This window comes from Mobula hypostoma, chromosome 2, assembly GCF_963921235.1.
Source record: "Mobula hypostoma chromosome 2, sMobHyp1.1, whole genome shotgun sequence".
NCBI lineage: Eukaryota > Metazoa > Chordata > Chondrichthyes > Myliobatiformes > Myliobatidae > Mobula > Mobula hypostoma.
This window is the reverse complement of record NC_086098.1, coordinates 84,547,220-84,563,347: the sequence shown is the minus strand read 5'-3', so window position 1 is coordinate 84,563,347 and position 16,128 is coordinate 84,547,220. Positions and strand designations below refer to the sequence as shown.

Here is a 16,128-nt window from a genome sequence, read left to right as displayed (position 1 = left end):
AGTGACTCTCATATGCATTGTTACTGTGTGTGAGTGGTCAACAAGAATTTATTTTGATGGCATGCTGGCAAGGGTGCTATTTATTGTCCTTCCCTGACCTTGAAAATTCAGAGAAACACATTTCTGTTGATCCTGAGTCACATGAAGACTAAGTAGGAATTGTTTTTTTGGTGTGACAACAATCCCAACAGTTCCGTTAGCAGTGTTACGATGGCTTTGTATTGCTGATTATTTAACCAGATTTAAATGCTTAACCATAGTGGCATAAGTGAATTCTTGTGCTCTAGATTGTTAGTTCTGCCTTGAGAATCAAGTTCAGTGAACATATCAGAGGAGACAATGGCTTTGGTTTGAGAGTACAGATAAAGACAAGTAGAAGCCTTTATTGAGCAAGCCTTGTCGCTTTCGTGCTTCGGCTGTTGTGCTTTTTCTTTCCCTCATTCCTACAACAGTACTGCAGCTGGTGGAAATTGGGATGGCTCAGTAGCATGGTTAGTGTAATGATATTACAGTCATTGGGCACGTGGCCAAATAGTTAAGGTATTCGACTAACGATCTGAAGGTCGTGAGTTCAAGCCCCAGCCAAGGTAGCGTGTTGTATTTTTGAGCAAGGCTATGCGACGACACTGGTCCCAAGCTTATGGGTCCTAATGCCCTTCCCTTGGACAACATCAGTGTCGTGGAGAGGGGAGACTTGCAGCATGGGCAACTGCTGGTCTTCCACACAACCTTGCCCAGGCCTGCGCCCTGGAGAGTGAAGACTTTCCAGGCGCAGATCCATGGTCTCGCAAGACTTAATGGATGCCTTTAATTACAGTCCCAGTGGTGTGGGTTCAATTCTGCCATTGTCTGTAAGGAGTTTGTATGTGGAATGCATGGTTTTTTTCCAGATCCTCTTTGTTTGCTCACACAGTTCAAAGATGTACCGGGTGGGTTAATTGGTCTTTGTAAATTTTCCCATGATTGAGATTAAATTGGGTTTGTCGCGTTTGCTAGGTGGTGTGAAAGGCATTGTATCTCTAAATGAAATTTTAAAATTTCTGAAGAGACCTTATGAAGTTTCAGGTCTCATTTGTCATTAAGTGAAAGTAAATTATTCCCTATGTAGCAATAGCATTAACATTAAACAAATTTTGTATGAGTCTTCAAAATAAATGACACTCAGGGCATATCAAAACTGGGTAATTGAGGGCTAAAAGAGTGAGGGTTGCAACTATTATCATCAGGGAAAGTGGTCAAGATTGAAATCCATGGGACTTGCATCCAAGAATAATAAGAGGTGATTGAGATGGACGATCGTAACCAGTGCATCAATTGAAGTTCCATGAGCTATCTTAACGCTTCAAGTAAGGGAGAAAGCTGGAAGTTAAAGTCCTGTTAGTTCAGTTGTTGGGAATTTGCTGGAATTCATTATCAAGGAAGTGGTAGCATAAAAGTTTATAACATGATTAGGCAGAAAGTGTTGTACCAGGTCACTAAATAAGATGAGGTGAAGAAGTGGAAATCACATGGATTAAACTTTGGTTAACAGACAAGAGCTTTCAAAACTGGAAAACTAACTACCTCTGGATTAGTTGAAGGTTCTCACTTTTCAGTGTCATTTGGTTGAGGTCAGTAATGTGCCAGTTGCAGATTAAAATGTGGAAAATGAATGTGTGAGAAAATTAGGGAATTGGCAAGACATAAACAGTAAGCAGGCTGTTGGTGTTACAACAGGGATTATAGATTGGATTTTGTTAGGAGCAATCAAAACAATATAATAAAAATTATAAACAGGAGATCCCATTTCAATTTGACTGCCATTCCGACATGTCTGTCTGTGGCTGCCTCTACCATCACGATGAGGCTGGACTGAGGTTGGAGGAGCAACACCTCATAAGGTATGGGTAGATGCCAACCTAAGGGCATGAATATTGATTTCTCTAACTTCTGGTAATTTCTTCTCTTTTTCCATTTCCCATTCTGGTACCTTCTTGCTCCTTTTCTCTTTTTCTGATCATCTCCTTCTGGTTCCTCTCTTCCTTCAATTTTTCTCTGGTCCACTCTCCCCCTCACCTCCTCTTGCCTATCGCTGAATTCCCTTCCCCCACCTTTTTTGGCTTCTTCCTTTTTTTTCTGGTCCTAAAAAGTCTCTGCCTGAAGTATCAACCATTCATTCCCCTGCTTGTCATGCTGAGTTCGTCCAGCATTTCAGAACAAAAAACATAGAACACTGTAGCACAATACAGGCCCGTTAATTCTCAATGTTGTGTTGACCTATTAACCTACTCAAAGTACAGTATAACCCTACATAACCCTCCATTTTTCTATCATCCATATGCCTACCCAAGAGTTTAAATGTCTTGTGTATCTGCCTCTATCAGCGCCCCTGGCAAGGTGTTGCATGCGCCCACCACTCTATGAAAATAACTTGCCTCTGTCATCCCCCTATTCTTTCCTCAAATCGCCTTAAAATTATGTTCCCTGGCATATTGTATGTGTTAATAGAAATTGTCTTGAGATGCTGAAGGAACAGATAATCCTTGTCCTTGAACTTGCAGGTAGGTGCAGCAGGTAATGCAAGAGATGAAATGGGAGTGTGAAGTACATGGGATTGATTCTGAAGAGGAGATTTGTCTTGATGTGGAAGGTGTTTCTAGGGATTTTGATAGTTGACAGGGTACATGCTGAGCACATTTTCCCAGATGGAGAAATCTGAAAATATTAGTCATTACTTCAGGATGAAGCATCATCCATTTCATGCTGAGTTGAGTGGGAATTTCATGTAGCTGTGAATCTTTTTGGTGTATCCCAGAAATCTGGATGCTCAGTCAGTAGATATATTTGAAGCTGTATTTTTTTCCTTATACCTGATGAAATGTGGGTTGTTGAAAACAAATACTGAAACAACTATCTTGTCTAACTATATTTAAAAGCCAGAGCAGATTTGAGAGCCTACTGATCATTTCTTTGTAGATAGCCCTGGTCTCCAGATTTCACACTCCTTGATTTGATCTGCAGGCAAGAGGCAAGATGGTAGCTTGGGTAGGCTAGTATATTTTCTCATCGATTTCCCTTTGGTTTTGGCAATATGTCCAGTACCCCTTTAGGAACCTGTTTGTATCTTGGAGAAACAGCAGAGTTATAAAAGCATGCATGATTTTACACTTAATTTAAGCGGAAGTATTGATTTTCAGTGCTGCATGTGGAAGGTAAAGATAAACTACAGAAGTGAATGATTAAAATATAATGAAACAGCAATTCAGCAATCCACCATGAATACAGGCCCTTCAACCCAATCTGTCCATGCTGACCACAGTGCCCACTAAGCTGATCCCAATGATTTTCTCAGGCAAAGGTTCAGAGTCTGTCTTGGGGTTGACATTGTCTCTTAGTGAAGCAATGGAAGATGATGAAAATTGGGGGGTGTATTACTGCAGAATGAGCCTTTGATTTTGCGTGGGGAGTGTAGGGTTCTGGTTATGGGATCCTCAGAATCATGGAGAATGGAGGCTTGAGTCACGGGAAGGAGTGGGGGGAAGCATGGTTATCTGAAAGCTCTTGGTGATACTTGCATTTAAACTACACATGATGTAAGGTACTTCATAGGAGTTTGTGCAGTAACATTTAGTACTGTGATGTGTTTGGTCACTGGTCAATGTAAATATTTTATCAAATTATGTTTGTGTCACCATATGTGGGCATTCACATGAAAATAAATACAAGAGAATTTATGAAAGACTATACATAAAGGCTGACAACCAGTGTGCAAAAGATGCCACATTGTGCAAATAATTTTTAAAAAGTAAATAGTACTGAGAACATGATTTGTCAAGTCCTTGAAAGTGAAGTACCTTAAACAGAGCAAAATGGGGAAAAAGAAGGGGAAATAGTTTGAAAACCTTGTTACTGGATGCAGAGCAATAAAAACTGGGATTACTTGGGACAGAAGAAAAAATGTTGGATGTTTGTATGCCTAGAGGAGATTCTATAAAAGGGTGATTTTAGATTAGATTAGATTATGAGGACACTTAGTCCTCGTTTATTGTCATTTAGTAATGCATGCATTAAGAAATGATACAATGTTCCTCCAGAATGATATCACAGAAACACAAGACAGACCAAGACTAAAACTGACAAAAACAACATAATTATAACATATAGTTACAACCGTGCAAAGCAATACTGTAATTTGATAAAGAGCAGACCATTGGCACCTTTAAAAAGAAGTCTCAAAGTCCTGATAGCCCTATCATCTCATGCAGACGGTAGAAGGAAGAAAAACTCTCCCTGCCATGAACCTGCAGCGCCACGAACTTGCTGATGCAGCACCCTGGAAGCACCTGACCACAGCCGACTGAGTCTGTCCGAAATCTTCGAGCCTCCAACCAGGCCTCCGACACCAAGCACTATCACTGCTGAGCACTTCGACCCCTGCCCCGGCCGCCAAGCAACAGGCAAAGCCGAGGATTCGGGGCCTTCCCCTCCAGAGATTCTGGATCGCACAGTAGCAGCGGCAGTGAAACAGGCATTTCAGAAGTTTCACCAGATGTTCCCCCGCGCTTCTTACGTCCGTCTCCATCAAATCATGATTGTGCATGGCATCCTACTGAACAAATAACAGATATTCATTCTGGAGTGGCTGCTGCGCATTATGTCGCGTTGCCATCTTCTCTTCTCTTTGAAACGAAATGAGGAATGGGTTTTAAAATACCTAGTTAATGGTGTGTTAGGAGCTAGCAGCCAACTATTGCAGATTGATGGGTGAACCAGGTACAAACATGAAGGCAAAGAGCCTTGAACAGTGGCTGCAGTTCAGTTCTAATTGCTGCTACACAAATTAGTTTTTGCCCCTTTCCTTTATACTTTGATATACATTTGCCCTTTTACTATCCTATGCCACTGGTTGCTTGAACCCTTCCCAACCCCTGTCTGTTGTAAGATTCACCAGAACATTATGGTTCATGGGAAGCTCATCTCAACAGAAACCCTTAATTGGTGTGAGGTACCTGGAATTTGTATACTGGAAAGATTTTATATCAACAACAATCAGCCACTGGACAGATGTGAACCTACAAGAGTATGAGACCACTTATCCTTGTAATCGGAACAAGTGCTACACATGCCCTTACACTTGCTCCCTCACCACCATTCAGGACCCTAGACAGTCCTTCCAGGTGAGGCGACACTTCACCTGTGAGTCAGCTGGGGTGATGTGCTGTGTCCGGTGCTCCCGATGTGGCCTTCTATATATTGGTGAGTCCCGACGCAGACTGGGAGATCGTTTCGCTGAACACCTACGCTCTGTCCACCAGAGAAAGCAGGATCTTCCAGTGGCCACACTTCTTAATTCCACGTCCTATTCCCATTCTGATATATCTATCCACGTCCTCCTCTACTGTAAAGATGAAGTCACACTCAGGTTGGAGGAACAACACCTTATATTCCGTCTGGGTAGCCTCCAACCTGATGGCATGAACATTGACTTCTCAAACTTCTGCTAATGCCCCACCTGCCCCTCATACCCCATCTGTTATTTATTTATATACACACATTCTTTTTCTGTCTCTCCTTTTTCTCCCTCTGTCCCTCTCACTATACCCCTTGCCCATCCTCTATTTTTCTCCCCCTCCCCCTTGTCTTTTTCCCCGGGCCTCCTGTCCCATGATCCTCTCATATCCCCTTTGCCAATCACCTGTCCAGCTCTTGGCTCCATCCCTCCCCCTCCTGTCTTCTCCCATCATTTTGGATCTCCCCCTCCCCCTCCCACTTTCAAATCTCTTACTAGCTCTTCTTTCAGTTAGTCCTGAGGAAGGGTCTGGGCCCGAAATGTCGACTGTACCTCTTCCTAGAGATGCTGCCTGGCCTGCTGCAGTCACCAGCAACTTGTATGTGTGTTGCTTGAAATTCCAGCATCTGCAGATCTGTGTGAGTGTGTATGTATATAAATGTGTGTGTGTGTGTGTATGTATCTGTGTGTGTATATATATATGTGTGTGTGTGTATGTATATGTGTGTGTGTGTGTGTGTGTGTATTTATATATAGATATAGGTAGATAGATAGATAGATGTGTGTGTGTGTGTGTGAGATATCCAGGATGGGAGTGAATTGGGTAACCATGGGAGAGTGGGTTGGGAAAGTATGGTAAGTTTACACTATCAGGAAAATTGAACAGTGCATATACTTTCTGAAGAGAGCTGGGCTATGCACATGGTGCAGAAACTGCAGTGGTCAGGAAAGCTCTTTAACAGGTCGTCAAAACTGCCCAACTTGTCCAACGACACCAGCCCACCTGCTAACATATATGCAGTGGTTCTAGAAAAGGGACGATAACATCTTGGAGCCCCATGCATCCTGATCATGGACTGATTATTCCACTCCCATTAGGGAGGAGGCTACATAGCACCCACACCAGGACCACCAGACTCAAAAACAGTTACTTTCCCAAGCATAAGGCTGATTAACATCACCCCCCCCCACCCCAAGGCGCTAAAACTTTATCATTTCCTGTCAGTCAGACACATGTGCCGAGTTTTACTTTATGGGCATACAATCAATGTATATAAGCTATGTTATGTAGTTTTTTATTATTCTTAATCCCAAGTAACAAATATTTCATCTCCTTTATTTGCGTTCTGGAAATAGCATTAATCTTGAATATGTAATGGCAAATATCGTTTACTAAAGTGCTGCTGTTGGATTTACTTGGCTGTACTATTTAGTGGTACCATGATTGAAGATTACCTTTTAGTGCCATCTACAGGCCAGAGTGTACAATTACAATTGTAGCTGTTAAAGTATTAAGCTCTCTATTATAATCCTATCCTGCTTCTTGTAAGCAACACACAAAATGCTGGAGGAACTCAGCAGGCCAGGCAGCATCTATGGAAAGGAATAAACAGTCAACATTTTGGGCCAAGCCTCCTCTTCAGGACTGGGGAAAAAAGGTGAGGTCAGAGTAAGAAGGTGGCTTAATTGTCCCAGTTCCTCTGTCTATTGTACCTGTCTTATTAACTAGGCTTTCCACACGGGTGTGCCTCAGATCCTTTCCCTCCTAAAAGGAAGCTGTTGACAGAGCCTTTGCCTACATCTCAAGTATTCACTGCATTTTTGTTCTCACCCTTTCTTCAAAGCAGCTACATCTCTGCCTCAATGACCTTTGAGTTTATCAATATCAGCCTTCACAGTTTTGGCCACCTCCAGTCCAGCACTTCTGAGGGACAGTTTCTGTGAAACTCCATCTTGATTTTTGTCTCCACCAGCTGTTACCCTCAAGCTGCTTTTCCCACTTTTCTATGCCTTTGCAGGAGATATTCTTCCGTTCCCACCATCCAAGGACCCAGACACTGCTTCCAGATGTGACAGTAATTCATTTGTACTTTCACCTTCATCTACTGTATTTGGTGTTCGGTGTTATGGTCCCTGCATTGAAGCCAAAAATCAAAGCAGCAGTTCTGTGGGTGAAAACACCTTGTACGAGGGGTGATTGATAAGTTTGTGGCCCAAGGTAGAAGGAGTCAATTTTAGAAAACCTAGCACATTTATTTTTCAACATAGTCCCCTCCTACACGTACACACTTAGTCCAGCGGTCGTGGAGCATACAGATCCCTTCTTTCTAGAAGTGGTCCGCAACAGGAGTGATTTATAAGTTCGTGGCCGAAGGTAGAAGAGATGAGTTATTAACTACTTCCAGCATTATCACTCAGAGTTGAACTGTACGTGTGTGTAACGAGAGCATCTTGGACCTCCAGGTGGTCCACAGCAGAGGTGATTGATAAGTGCGTGGCCTAAGGTAGAAGGAGATGAGTTATACACCTGTCATTACATGCACACGCAGTTCAACTCTGAGTGAAAATGCAGAAAGTTTGAAGTTAATAACTCATCTTATACTCTAGGCCGGGGTCCTCAACCTTTTTTGCACTGCGGACTGGTTTAATATTGACAATATTCTTGCGGACCAGCCGACCAGCGGTGGGGTAGGGTTGCCAACGGACAAGAGTAGCAGTCAAATACGTTGTGTTTACCCTGAGAAAGATTACCATGACCATGAAGCCTTGCGCGGGCACCTATGTGCGCATGCATGACATGCGTGTATGTGCCCATTTTTTTTCTACATTATCTTTTTTGGCAATTCTGTTAAGTGAAACCACTGTACATTATTTCTACTTTATATAGGCTGTGTATTTATTATACCATTCCTGCTTTTACTATATGTTAGTGTTATTTTAGGCTTTATGTAACAGCGCATGAATATAGTGGTAAGTCAATTATAAGTCACTTAAGTCATTAGCATCATAACATTTTAGGTAACGTTTGGATATTAAATACACAGCACATATTTTCCCCGTATGAACATATAAAAACATTGCAACACACCAATATCGCTGAATCAGTGGGAGCCCTGGGCTTGTTTCCCTGCAGCGAGATGGTGCCATTGAGGGGTGATGGGAGACAGCGATACTCGAAGGGGGTTCCTTATGTCCTGTCTATTCCGCAATTTAGTTTTCGTTGCAGAAAACCCTGCTTTGCAGAAATATGTTGGAAATGGAAGCGGCGTTTTCAATGATTTCGTGGCTATCTCAGGATATTTAGCCTTGACTTTGATTTGGAATGCTGGCAGAGATGTTATTTCAAACATACTTTTCAGCCCGCCATCACTTGCAAACTCGAGGAGTTGGTCATCTTCCCACGCTGACATGGGTGACGCGTGCGTAATGACTTCACGTGCGTTCAAGTTCAACAGTGGGTGTGACAGGGAATGAGGAAAGGTGCAGCTGACTCATATCGTCAAATCATATTGTTTCCTCTCGGCCTGGTAGCACATGCTTTGCGGCCCAGGACCAGTCCACAGACCGGTGGTTGGGGACCACTGCTCTAGGCCACGAACTTATCAATCACCCCTCGTTAATGAGAGAGGTCAGAGGAGAAGGGCCAGACTGGTTCAAGCTGACAGGAAGGTTACAGTAAGTCAAATTACTACGCATTTACAACAGTGATATGCAGAAGAGCCATCTCTAAATGCACAACACAACGAACCTTGAAGTGGATGGGTTATAGCAGCAGAAGATCACTCTGGGTTCCATTCCTGTACCTTAAGAGTGACCACTGAGTGTATGTGTATTTTGATAACTTATTTTGTATACTGCATATGTTGACAAGGTGCCACACATGAGGCTGCTTACCTAGTTAAGAGCCCATGGTATTACAGGAAAGCCCATGGTATTACAGGAAAGTTACTAAAATGGTTAGAGCAGGGGTGGCCAACCTTTTCATGCGTCACATTCCATGCCTCTGTTTTTTCAGGCACGAGTTCAGATGCGCCATACAACTCTTGTACCCCCATTCAATTCTTGTAGAAATATGTTAATATAGAACTCCAGTGTGAAAAAAATCGCATCTGAACTCGTGTGAAAAAATTGACGCATGGAATGTAAAAGGTTGGCCACCACTGGTTAGAGCATGGGCTGATTGGTAAGAGGCAGCCAGTGGGAATAAAAGGGTCCTTTTCTGGTTGGCTGCCAGTGACCAGTGGTGTTCTGCAGGGCTTGGTGTTGGGACCACTTCTTTTTATGCTGTATATAAATGATTTAGATGATGGAATAGATGGCTTTGCTGCCAAATTTGCAGATGATACAAAGATTGGTGGAGGGGTAGGTAGTGTTGAGGAAATAGGTTAGATGCAGAGGACTAAGACAGATTAGGAGAATGAGCAAGAAAGTGGCAAATGAAATACAACTTTGGAAAATGCATAGTCATGCACTTTGGTAGTAGAAATAAATGTGTGGACTATTTTCTTTTTTTCAATATTTTTATTAATTTCTACATAGAAGAATACAGAGTCCAAGGAAATGCATATTATAAGACAAAAGAAAAAAAATAATAATACCAGATACATTATATTGAATCATATTAACGAACTCCTTACCCTATATTCATATAGATTAGGTAATTTGTATGTTAGAATATAAACAATTTTATATTTTAAAAAAAAATCTCTACCCACTACCAAAGTTGAATCTGTTTGGTAAAGGGAAAAAAAAAGAAAAAAACCTTATCAGATAATATATGCTATTAACCAGCTTCTATACTTTAACGAGAAATCAAAGATTATGAAAATAATTTTAAAACAGCCCCCACAAATTTTGAAAATCTTGGTTAGGTTCAGAAATTGAACAACGAATCTTTTCTAAATTTAGGCATGCCATAACATCCCGTAACCACTGAGCATGATTAGGCGGAACAGCATCCTTCCATGTAAACAAAAGCGCTCTCCTAGCCATAAGAGAGATAAAAGCCAGAATGTGCAGATCAGATGTCTTCAAAATGATATCTTTCCCTCCAACAATACCAAATAGGGCAGTCAAAGGATTAGGCTTAAAATTTACTTTAAAGAGTACAGAAAAAGTTTGAAATACTTCCAATATTTTTCAAGACTTGGGCACGTCCAAAACATATGAATAAATGAAGCTTCTCCATTGTTACACCTATCACAGTAGGGAGATATATCCATATAAAAACGAGATAACTTATCCTTGGTCATATAAGCCCTATGGACCACTTTAAATTGTAGGAGGGAATGACGAGCACATAACGATGAAGTATTAACCAATTGAAAAATTTCATTCCAAGTTTCTTCAGAAATTGAAGTCTGTAAATCTTGTTCCCAAAGATTTTTGATTTTGTCTGAAGAATCATTTCTCAGTCCCATCAACATATCATAAATATTGGATATTGAACCATTATAAAAAGGTTTCATATTAAGAATTTCATCTAATAAGTTCTTAACAGGACTATTAGGAAATGTATATAATTGAGATCGCAAAAAGTCTCTAATTTGTAAGTACTGGGAAAAAATGAGTTTTTGGTAGACTATATTTAGTTGACAGTTGTTTGAACAAAGAAAAACTTCCTCCACAAACAGATCCTGGAAACATGTAATGCCCAATCCATCCCATTGTTTAAAAACTACATCAGTCATAGAAGGCTTAAAAAAAATTTTTTAAATGGGACTAGAAAGGGAAAATCTCAATAGACCAAAGTGTTTTCTAAATTGTAACCAAATCCTCAAAGTATATTTGACTACCACATTTTCAGTTATTTTACTTAAAGATAAAGGAAGTGAAGGTCCCAAAAGAGAGATAATAGAAAAATTTTTAACTGAGTTAGCTTCTAAAGGAACCCACCCTGGACAGTCCTCATGATTAATAGTGCAGACAGTTTTCTAAATGGGGAGAAAATCCAGGAATTTGAGATGCAGTGGGACTTGGGAGTCCTTGTGCAGAACACCCTGAAGGTTAACTTGCAGGTTGCGTCAGTGGTGAGGAAGGCAAATGCCATGTTAGCATTCTTATCAAGTGGTTTAGAATACAAGAGTGAGAATGTGATGCTAAGGCTTTATAAAGCAGTGATGAGGCCTCACCTTGAGTATTGTGAACAGTTTTGGGCCCCTCATCTTAGAAAAGATGTGCTGGCATTGGAGAGGGTCCAGAGGATGATCTCAAGGATGATTCCACGAATGAAAGGGTTATCATAAGAGGAATGTTTGATGGCACTGGGTCTGTACTTGCTGGTATTCAGAAGGATAAGGGGGGATCTCATTGAAACCTTTAGAAGATTGAAAGGCCTAGACAGAGTAGATGTAGAAAGGATGTTTCCCATGGTGGGAGAGTCTAGAACAAGAGGGCACAGCCTCAGGATACAGGGGCACCCTTTCAAAACAGAGATGCGGAGAAATTTCTTTAGCCAAATGCAGCTGTAGAGGTCAGGTCGTTGGGTGTACTTAAGGCAGAGATTAATATGTTCTTGGTTGGATATGGCATCAAAGGTTACAGGGAGAAGGCCAGGAACTGGGGTTGAGGAGGAAAAAAAAGGATCAGCCATGATTGAATAGTGGAGCAGACTCAATGGGCCAGATAGCATATATTGTATATGCTACATTGGTAGCAAGCAAGTAGGTTTGAGCTATGCATCAAAGTGGAAAATGTATTTCTTTGAAAGGAGGGATGAGATCCAGTTGTAATGGTTATCTATCAGAATCTGTCAGTCAGCTGAGTGGCTGTTTATTACTTCAAAGATAATTTGTGGTAGTAGGTGGTTCAAAATCCAGGATACTTGCACAGATGAACCATTTTTTCTGGCAGTTGAGGCTTTCTAGGAATTTGAATCTGGGATGGGGGTGGTCTGTTGTGTGCTTAAAATGCTTAAAGCCACAATTGTGTTTGTGAGTGCCTGTCTGTAGTTAGAATGCAACCTTATTAAATGTTGTATTTCTGTTGATTCTTTGTACCATGCTGGGGTGGGGAGTGGTTTCTGACGGTACCTAGGAAGAAACGAGTTATCTTGAACATTGCAGGCCTGCTGCGTTCACCAGCAACTTTGATGTATGTTGCTTGAATTTCCAGCATCTGCAGAATTCCTGTTGTTTATCTTGAACATTGTTGGATTTTTATGTTCTCCAGTGAATCACTTTGAAATTGTACTTTGTATAAAAAGTTAAGCTCAGTCAGTAAGTTAGTTATCCTGCATCATCTAGTCCCGAAAGCCCACCAGTGAAAATAATTGAGTACTCTTTCCCACTTCCGGCATCATCCTAGTCTGCGAGATAGTTCAGAGAAGGCTATTGGAAGTTTTATATTTGTGTTCTAATGCAAAGGAAACTGGTCAATATGAATTGGCAAGGATGTTGATTTAATATCCTCAAATTATTACTGTTGGTCTGTACTACTTTGCTATTTAACTGTTAGATTTTGATTTTTACTGTTAGTCTGGATTGCACACAAAATGTATTAGGTTATGTGAGCTATCCGCTAAGAAGCAAATCTCGAAGGGTAACATAAGCTGGCAAAAATAGATGTAATAGCCTTCATGATGGGGAATATAACACTAAGGGTTTTTGTGTCGGTAGATGTTGAAGAATGGATGTGAAGTTTTAAATGGTTAATGTTCAGAAACATTTGGGTGGTGAAGTACACTGGTTAAGTACTGGAAATAATCAAAGGAACATGGAATGTGGGACTGTTTTCATGGGGTTGAACTGTTCTATCTCTACATACCTTCCTGGGTAATTAAAGATTCAGTCATAGTGGCATAACAATTAGCGTAATGCTATTATAGTGCTAGTGACTTGGGTTCATTCCATTGTTGTATGTCAGGTGTCTGTATGTTCTCTCCATGACTGTTCGTTTCCTACAGATACTCTGGGTTCCTTCCACATCCCAAATATACATGGGGTTAGTAAGTGGGGGGGTATGTTATGTTGGTGCTGGAAGCATGGTGACATTTGCAGGCTTCCTCAAGTACATCTCAGACTGTGTTGGTCATTGACGTAAATGACACATTTTGCTATGTTTTAATATGCATAGAGCTACTAAAAGCCATCGATCACTATGTGTTTGGAATGATTTATGTTGGAGGAAGTATGCTAGTAATTTCCTAGAATAATACTCATACTGGCAGTATAAGATTAAGAAAAAAGATGTCCCAAACTTGTGTTCCCCAGACTTTGAAAGGCTAAAGGATCAATTTTTTTGGGTGAAGGGTTCTGTTAGAAGCAATATTCTTAAGATATGAAATCAAACCTGGCCTTGGGGAAACATCTCAAGCAGAAGTTAGCAGAAACTTGGAGCAGTCTTCTGCCAAGATAGCTAATAAATTAACTTAATTGGTGCTTTGAGAGGCAAGGAAAGGTATGTGTAGTTCATCAGCTGTGTTATCACTGAATTGTGGACAGACTCGTGACTAAAAGAGTCAACTATTTGTTTCGAAGTTGGGGGCCCCCCTGTGTGGAATCATCTGTCTGTCCCTCATTTCTTCAACATTGCCTTGAACACCTTATTAAAAACTGATGAAATTCCATCTGTTTTTTTTTTGTTTGTTTTGTTTTAGTGCTGGAAAAATGATCAGCAAAAACACAGTATGGGCCAGTACCAGAACAACTGGTCTGTTAATTTGTTCTGTGCACTGAAATAATCAATTCATTTGGGGCACATTTCCTTCAAGAAAATAACTTGATTGACAATAATGACAGCCTTGACTAGAAGCCCAGAGTCTGCAAACACAGTTAAAATGAATGATTTTGTACAAACTTGTATACCTGTGTTGGGAGGCTGTCAACCCTGTGGTTTAGATCAGGGGTCCCCAACCTTTTTTGCACTGCAGACCGGTTTAATATTGACAATATTCTTGCGGACCGGCCGACCGGGGGGGGGGGGGGGTAGGGCTGCCAACGAACAAGAGTAGCAGTCAAATTGTTTACCCAAAAGACTACAATGACCATGAAGCCTTGCGCGGGCACCAGTGCGCATGTGCGTTGTGACCTGCCGAAATCCTTCTTGGCGATTCTGTTCGTGGGGATGGGTGTTAATCACTACCGGAATATAGGTGATAAGTGGGTAATACACTCAATTTTGTTTCCAAAAAGGTTTATCTAACAAATTTAATATTAAACACAACACATTTTCCTCGCATGCATATAATGATAAGTCAATTATCGGGGGAGCTTGAAGTAAGTAAGTGTTGAACGAACTTCCAGTAGAAGTGGCAGAAGCAGGTTCGATACGATCATTTACAGAAAAATTGGATAGATATATGGACAGGAAAGGAATGGAAGGTTAGGGGCTGAGTGCAGGTCGGTGGGACTAGGTGCGAGTAGCGTTCGGCACGGACTAGAAGGGGAGAGATGGCCTGTTTCCGTGCTGTAATTGTTATATGGTTATATAGGTCACTTATAAGTCAATAGCATCATAACATTTTAAGTAATATTTGGATATATTAAACGCACAGCAAATATTTTCCCCGTATGAATATACAAAATCATTGCAACACACCAATATCGCTGAATCAGTGGGAACCCTGGGCTTGTTTCCCTGCAACAACAAAGTCCTATCGAGGGATGATGGGAGACAGCGATACTCGAAGGGGATTCCTGATGTCCAGTCTATTCCGCAGTTTAGTTTTCGTTGCATTCATTGCAGAAAACTCCGCTTCGCAGAAAAATGTTGGAAATGGAAGCAACGTTTTCAGTGCTTTCGTGGCTATCTCAGGATATTTAGCCTTGACTTTGATCCAAAATGCCGACAGATGTTATACCAAACATACTTTTCAGCCCGTCGTCATTTGCAAGCTCGAGGAGTCGATCGCCTTCCCGCCCTGACACGGATGACGCGCGGGTCATGACCTCGCGTGCGTAATGGCTGATCAGTGGCCGTGACAGGGAATGAGGAAAGGTACAGCTGACCAAATCATATCGCTTCCTCGCGGCCCGGTAGCGCATGCTTTGTGGCCCGATGGTTGGGGACCGCTGGTTTAGATATTGTGCATATTATGCAATGAGCTAATTTCCTTGGTTCATGACCCAGAGAATATCTGTTTTCATTTTCTCTCATCCCAAGAGTACAGGAGTTAGAAATTAACTATTTCTGTTGTGCAGCTTATTAAAAGATCAATTTGCTTTTCTACAGATGTTTTAGTATTTTCAGCATGAGTGCACTTTTTCTGACTTCATTTTGATTTTGTCCATGACTAAGGAACTCATCACAAAAACAACTAGATAGATTTATTACTTTTTAAAATAGCTGGGATTCCCTTCATTTATTTGGGACACTAAACCATCCAATTGAGAGAGGAGCATGTTGCCGAACAGTTTCTAACTGGCATCAGTCATGTGAACTTGTGTGGCTATTGGACACTACACTGCTTGAAGTGAAATTTATAAATAGTCAGTTGCATGTGTTTGTGTTTTTTTTGTGATCTTTGTTTCTAATTGGTAAAAAATAAGCAGCAAGACAATTCAGAACTGTTTCGCTCACTGCGCATTCTATCATTCCAGCTTGGAGATGTCAGGAACGGTTGGGAGTGAAAAACAATTTCACTAAAGGAGTTGGGAACTATGAGGAATTTGAAGATGTCACAATCATCTTGAATGTTACAATGAAAATGAAGATTTGGAGGATAAAATCATCAATAGCATTGTATGAAGGCTGTCCAGTATCTGCACTAGGTGTTTTTTTTTATTGATTTTGTTCATTTACAGTCAATCAAAAAAATCATGGTAGTATATGTACACTGGATGAATTCCTCAATTGTAACTATTAGGAACTAAATACAGTTTTATAGTACTAGTAGAATTCTTTATTTCATTTGAATATAA

The 16,128-nt window shown here is 41.0% G+C and overlaps 1 protein-coding gene across 9 annotated transcripts in view; it reads left to right on the top strand.

The window, feature by feature from the left end:
• ggps1 (geranylgeranyl diphosphate synthase 1) overlaps positions 1-16,128 on the top strand; it is an 89,230-nt gene that overhangs the window by 64,259 nt on the left and 8,843 nt on the right. For 3 of the 9 annotated variants that reach the window (XM_063039679.1, XM_063039650.1, XM_063039657.1), the window contains one exon: positions 15,808-15,978. The exons of the other annotated variants lie outside the window; for them this stretch is intronic. The gene's annotated coding sequence lies outside the window, so the exon portion shown is untranslated. The remainder of the gene's footprint in view (positions 1-15,807; positions 15,979-16,128) is intronic. 9 annotated transcript variants of the gene reach the window in all.